At 34.5% G+C, this 6,602-nt stretch overlaps 1 non-coding gene across 1 annotated transcript; it reads right to left on the bottom strand.

The window, feature by feature from the left end:
• TRNAM-CAU (transfer RNA methionine (anticodon CAU)) lies at positions 1 to 72 on the bottom strand. Its single transcript has one exon. It is a non-coding gene; the product is annotated as a tRNA-Met (tRNA).
• Positions 73 to 6,602: the final 6,530 nt, after the last annotated feature.

Below are 6,602 nucleotides of genomic sequence, written 5' to 3'. Positions count from 1 at the left end.
TATCAGAGCCTGGTTTCGATCCAGGGACCTGTGGGTTATGGGCCCACCACGCTTCCGCTGCGCCACTCTGATTTATTGATTGTCTTTCGCAAAACATTATATTTATTACATACTAATATTTCATCAGTTACACCTCGCTCAACTTTGATGAAGTGGTCCACCAGATAAACTCTTCTTTCATGCAATATTATATTTTTATTTATTTATCTAAAGTAAGAGTATTGAGCATGAGGAAGAATAAAACTAAACAAAATAATTTACAAGAACGTGCCAACCCTTGAGACAAGAGGTTGTGGGGAAACAAAAGATAGAAAAGTTGAAAGCAGCATGAAAAGGAAGTAAGTCAAGTAACGGTTAACGGTGTACTCATAAATCATAATACTTATCAAAAGTTTGATGCTTTACTTAACTGGACAATCACAATGTGTCTTCTCCTTCACATTCCAGCTAGTCATTGATTCTCTTCTCTTTTGTTACTTTGTCAATTTTTAATTTCTTTGTTTACTATATTAAGCTACTTGTTCATTGGGGTTACTCTTTATTTTCATTATTTTTTGCTGCTGTACTTTGGGGAAAATATTCTTCATGCTACCAGTTGGGTTTTCATTTGGTCCCACTGAATACAATTTGGACGAAAACTACTTAGTTTAATACTATGCATTAGCCAGAGCTAATAGACACTCAAGTACTATAAACTTATTTATTTTTTGATACAAGTACTATAAATAAATTTTTGATTGAAAAGTACTATAAATTTTAAGACGTTATGTGCTGAACAAGACATATTTAATTAGATTCTCAGATTTTTTTTATGTTATTTATAACATGACATCATTATTTCCTAAACTCCTAGAAGATTTTTTTATTTGACAACAAACTATAGCTTTCAGAAGCATGTGATCACGCTTTAGGCAATACTATAAGATAAAGGGTTCCCCTTCGTCTGTTTCGTTATAAACAAAAACACTATGCCTATGGAAAAGTATATTTGCTGGTGCTAATTTCATGACCAATCAAATTATGAATGCTTATATTTTCACCCCATTCCACATGGCTGATTGGAAACTAAATATTTCTCCGAGATTGATACTTCAATCATATGCAATATGAAAATAATGTGTGTGGTTTTTGTTGTTTATTAATTGTTTTGTTCTTCTCGAATCATAAGTCTTCCTAAATAAAAATGTAATATATATTTCTTCCAAATAATATATGGTCGTTATCAGATCCTTTCAAAAAAAAAAATGGTCATTATCAGATCTACTTAAATAATGCAGAAGTAGGGCTGACAATGAACCGAACCAACTCGAAAATAGTTCGAAACTCGACTCGACAATTAATTCGTTGAACTTGGTTCATGAACCAAATGAGCTGAACTTGAGTTCAAAATGAAGTTTGATGAGTAAATGAGCGAAATTGAACTATATATAGTTCGACTCGTTTGAATCATGAGTTGTCTCGATATATATGTGTGCGCGTGCGTGTGTGGGTGTGTGTTCTCTTTAACTTTTAGTCTCTATAAAATTTTCAATCACTACTTTTGGTCCCTATTTTTAAGATAATTTTTGTACTTTTTTAATGAAATTGTGCAAAAATGTGTAGAATATTGTAAAAAAAATTCCTAAAAAAAGTTAAAAATTTTCAACAAAACACAAATTAAATATGAATTTTCAACCGTAAAAAATATAAAAATTCATTTTAAATTCATGCTTTGTTAAAAAATTCTAATTTTTTTTGGGAGAGATTCTTATAATATTATGAATTTTTCTGCAAAATTTTATTCAAAAATATGAATTCTACATATGAGTTTATTTTAAAGGAGGGACCAAAAGTGAAGATGGAAAATTTTAGAAGGACTAAAAGTTGAAGAAATTTTTTAGAAGGACTAAAACGAAAAGTTGACATATTTATAGGAACCAAAAACATATTTAACCATATATATATATATATATATATATATATATATATATATATATTTGCTTATTTATGTTGATTTTTGTTTTTGTTATTTGTATTAGTTCTCGTGTAGTTTTTAATTTCTCCAATATCCTTCTTTTCTCTACTCATAACGTCCTTAATTAAAATTAATTTTGATCCATTTTTACTCTCTCAACAACAAGATATGACTTTGAATCTCTATCTTTTTTAAATCAACTTCTAATCCTCAACATGCAATCATGTAGCTTCTATCAATGTTTTCTTGAATTACCCAACACTTGCATGAGAATTGATATGAATTTGATAATAGGATGAGCCATACTAGTTTGACCATGGATGAAGAATTCTGTTCACATCATAATTAGGTTTTTTTTTTTAATATTCCAGTAACTTTGTTTTAAAAAAACCATATTCCTACAAAACCATTAAAAAAGATAAACTCAAAGTAAAAGGAAAAGAAGATAGTGTGGTATTCACTGAACTTTGTAGTCTTCACTATGATGTTCTACATCGGAAGTTATGTGAGTAAAAGAGATTGTTTTAGTAGTGCTTTATTAAACATCCCTTTTGTTAGCTTCTGTAACAAAAAAAAAAAAAACATCCCTTCATAGTCCAATCCAATAAATTAGGTAACTCCCCAATTCCTTACTCATTAATTTTTATAACTTCATTTATCATTGGTAAAAAAAAAAACAAAAAAACTTCATATGTCTCACTGTCCAACTTTTATGGGCTACTATTCATTGAATAAAAAGCACCACGTACAACCCCAATAATATATTGTTAAGAAAGGTGAAACGATTAACTCCTTTTAATGTTTATGGTGTATATGCAACCTTTCAAAATTATTTTTGGCCTTTCAATTCCACAATAATTATAACGGTCGAATAAATTGATTATAAATATGGCTTATGAACCATCCCTTAGTACATATGGGTGTGTGAAATTTTAATTTAAGAGGGGCACATATTGTAGAAGAAGAATAATTTTCTGAAACCTTTGAGAACTCATTATGTGTCTTTCTTCTTCTTCTCCTCCAGCTTGAATAGGTGAGGCTATTGTTGTCCATAGTTTATGCTTTTAATCATAGCATCCACCAAATCATGTTTGATACAAAAGTTCTCCTTTGCGCCTATATAATTAAGTTTTTAGTCCCTATAAATATTTACAGTTTTGTTTTTAGTCCCTACAAAATAAAATCACACTTTTTAGTCCCTGTGACATTTTCCTTAAGCATTTTAGAAGCCAAAATGTTGGTGGAAATTTTTGACAGGGACTAAAAATGCTGATGGAAAAATTTTATAGGGACTAAAAATGTTGATGAAAAATTTTATAGAGACTAAAAAGTGTGATTTTATTTTATAGGGACTAAAAATAAAATTCTGAATATTTACGGTGACCATTTACTTAATTAATCCTATTTTATATATGAATCAATCAGTTTCCAAATGAGCACAAATGGAGTGGTAGACCGCAACATATAAAAGCTAAAGGTGGCACTTGCGGAGTTTGGATCTGCTCCAGTGCATACCTGCTCCAGTTTCCTTGTTAGTTTAATTGATGAGTGACACGTGGCCAAACAAAATTGAACAGCTGAGATTAAAAAGACTATAATAAGCCTTTTACTGTTCCTCTTCTCCAAAAAGATATCCACATCGAGTGTGATGATCCTCCACCCAAGTTCTGCCTCTACGTCGGAGCTCCGATCTCTACTCGAATTCAAAAAAGCATAACCACATATCCATACACTCGAGTTTTAGCAACAAAGCATAAACTCATGGAAACCTTCCATTAACAACGCTATGGGTATGAATTTTTTGCGATGAACTCACCGGAACGTCACCGGAACCGTAACTTTGAATTTCAGAAGCGTGTTGCTATCAAGAATTAAAACGATTTTGGAGAAGAGAGAACCACTGAAAAGTGAAAGATTTTTATTTTGATGTTGTGAATGAGGAGAGAGATCTGAACATACAAGACTGATGGGTGGTCGGAGTGGGAGGGAGGTTTGATGTGGTCGTGAGAGAGAAGGGGCCAAAGTAATAGGATGGGAGGAGAAGAATTTTGTTTCATCAAAACAAAAATCCTATCGGGAAGGAGAAGAGGAACAGGGAAAACTAATTTTCTTTTTTTAATCTTGACCATTGAAACTTATTATGCCACGTGTCACTCATCAATTAAACTAACTGGAAAACTGGAGCATGTATGGAGCATATCCAAACTCGCAGTTGCGCGATAAATTTTAAGACAAGTTCTGTAAATAGAGCGTTAGGAGATCCCTTTCGGATGCCGAAAATTGCTGTTCACACATTCCATATGGCTGGGACACACATGTAAAATACCCTTTTACCCCCTCGGCAGTTAACTGCCGAGGAATTTGAAATCCGGCTGCAGTTAACTGCCGAGGAATTCCTCGGTAGTTAACTGCCGAGGAAAGCTGTTTCATCAGATGAAACAGTCACCTGCTCCCCCTACACACTATTTTCTCATCACCTTCCATACAACTCCAATCTTACCCAAAATCCTAAATTATTTTTCATCAAATCTTGCTCCAAAATGATTCAAGCATCAAGCATAGGATGATTCAACACACTTTTGACGTAAAAAAACAGGTATTGTGCATTTTATTCGGTTTATTTTTTGGATTTGTAACACTGTCATGGTAGTTTTACAACGTCAGTTACGTAACACTGTCATGGGGAATCTCGGTAGTTTACTGCCGAGGAAAACCTCGGTACCTTACTGCCGAGGAAAACCTCGGTAGTTAACTACCGAGGAACACTTAGGAAAAAATTTTGGAACGAAAAAATGGCAGCTACTGCCATTTTTTCCAAAAAAAAATTTCTTTGTTTTTTTTTTGTTTTTTTTGTTTTAGTTCATTATGGCATTGATGTTTATGCATTAGTAAGTTGTTAATTTATATTTTTGTGTTGTTTAATTATAGTAATGACCGAGAACGCGGAAGATGTTTCGAGAGAGACAAAACGTAATTTTGTCCAAATTTTCGGAGATGTCAAACCGCCTAAGGTTGAAGTCAAACCAAACATTGATGGAGCTTCCGTCCATGTTGAAGCTTCTAAATATGTTAGCCCCGGTGTCGTCCCACTTCAAGCCCACGAAGTGGACACGGCTAGGTTTTTTTCTGACGACATTAAGTTTCAAGATAGAGAAGAATTGCTTGGGTGGGTACGGTGTCAAGCAAATAAGGCGGGATTTACAATTGTTACACAAAGATCAAGCTTGATCCATCCAATATTGCGCCTAGTGTGTGAAAGGAGTGGAGCTCACAAAGTGCCTAAAAAAAACCAAAGCATGCGACAACGGGCTCAAGAAAATGCGGGTGCTTGTTCATGATTAGTGGATATCAAAGTACGCAAACAAAGGAATGGGGATTGAACATTCTTAATGGAGTTCACAACCATGCGATGGAGCCGGCTTTAGAAGGACACATTCTTGCCGGTAGATTAAAGGAGGATGACAAGAAGATTGTACATGACTTGACCAAGAGCAAGATGCTTCCAAGAAATATTTTGATACACTTGAAGAACAAAAGACCACATTGCATGACAAATGTGAAGCAAGTGTACAATGAACGTAAAAAAATATGGAAGGCAAATAGAGGTGACAAGAAGCCGTTGCAATATCTAATCTCGAAGTTGGAGGAGCACAACTATACTTATTACTCAAGAACACATGGTGAAAGTAATACAATCGAAGAAATCTTTTGGGCTCATCCAACATCCGTTAAGTTGTTTAACAATTTTCCAACGGTTTTGGTTATGGACTCCACCTACAAAACCAACTTATATAAGATGCCAATGTTTGAGGTAGTTGGGGTAACTTCGACCGATTTGACATATTCGGTTGGGTTTGGATTCTTGATGCATGAGAAAGAGGAAAACTTTGTTTGGGTTTTAAAAATGTTGCGTAAACTTCTTACTTCAAAGATGAATATGCCTAAGGTGATTGTTACCGACAGAGATGGGTCTTTGATGAAAGCGGTTGGAATTATTTTCCCGGAAAGTTATGGTATGAATTGTTACTTTCATGTGCAAGCAAATGTTAAACAAAGGTGCGTCTTAGAATGTAAATATCCTATGGGAAAAAAGGATGGGAAAGAGGTGAGTAATCGCGATGTTGTCAAGAAGATCATGAGGGCATGGAAAGATATGGTTGAATCGTCCACTCAAGAGTTATATGCAAATGCATTAGTGGAGTTCCAAGATGCTTGTAGTGATTTCCCACCTTTCCTAGCCTATGCCATGACCACCTTGAATGAAGTGAAGGAGAAAATAGTGAGGGTATGGACAGACCGTGTGTTGCATCTTGGTTGTAGATCCACCAATAGGGTAGAATCGGCTCATGCTTTGGTGAAGAAATATTTAGACAATAGTGTGGGTGATTTGGGTACTTGTTGGGAGAAAATACATAACATGTTGTTGCTTCAACACACTGCGATACAAACAGCCTTTGGTCAGAGCGTTACCGTGTTGGAACATAGATTCAAAGATGTCACTTTGTACTCCGGCTTAGGTGGTCATGTGTCTAGATATGCTTTGGACAACATTGCTATGGAAGAGTCACGTTGTAGGGAAACGTTGTGCATGAACAAGGAAATTTGTGGTTGTGTTCAAATGACATCTTACGGCTTACCATGTGCATGC

The sequence above is a fragment of the Medicago sativa genome, chromosome 8 (assembly GCF_051527215.1).
Source record: "Medicago sativa cultivar Bolivia chromosome 8, Bolivia_mono, whole genome shotgun sequence".
In the NCBI taxonomy this organism is placed as follows: Eukaryota; Viridiplantae; Streptophyta; class Magnoliopsida; order Fabales; family Fabaceae; genus Medicago; species Medicago sativa.
Note: the sequence above shows the minus strand (reverse complement) of the source record. Positions and strands in the feature narration are given on the sequence as shown.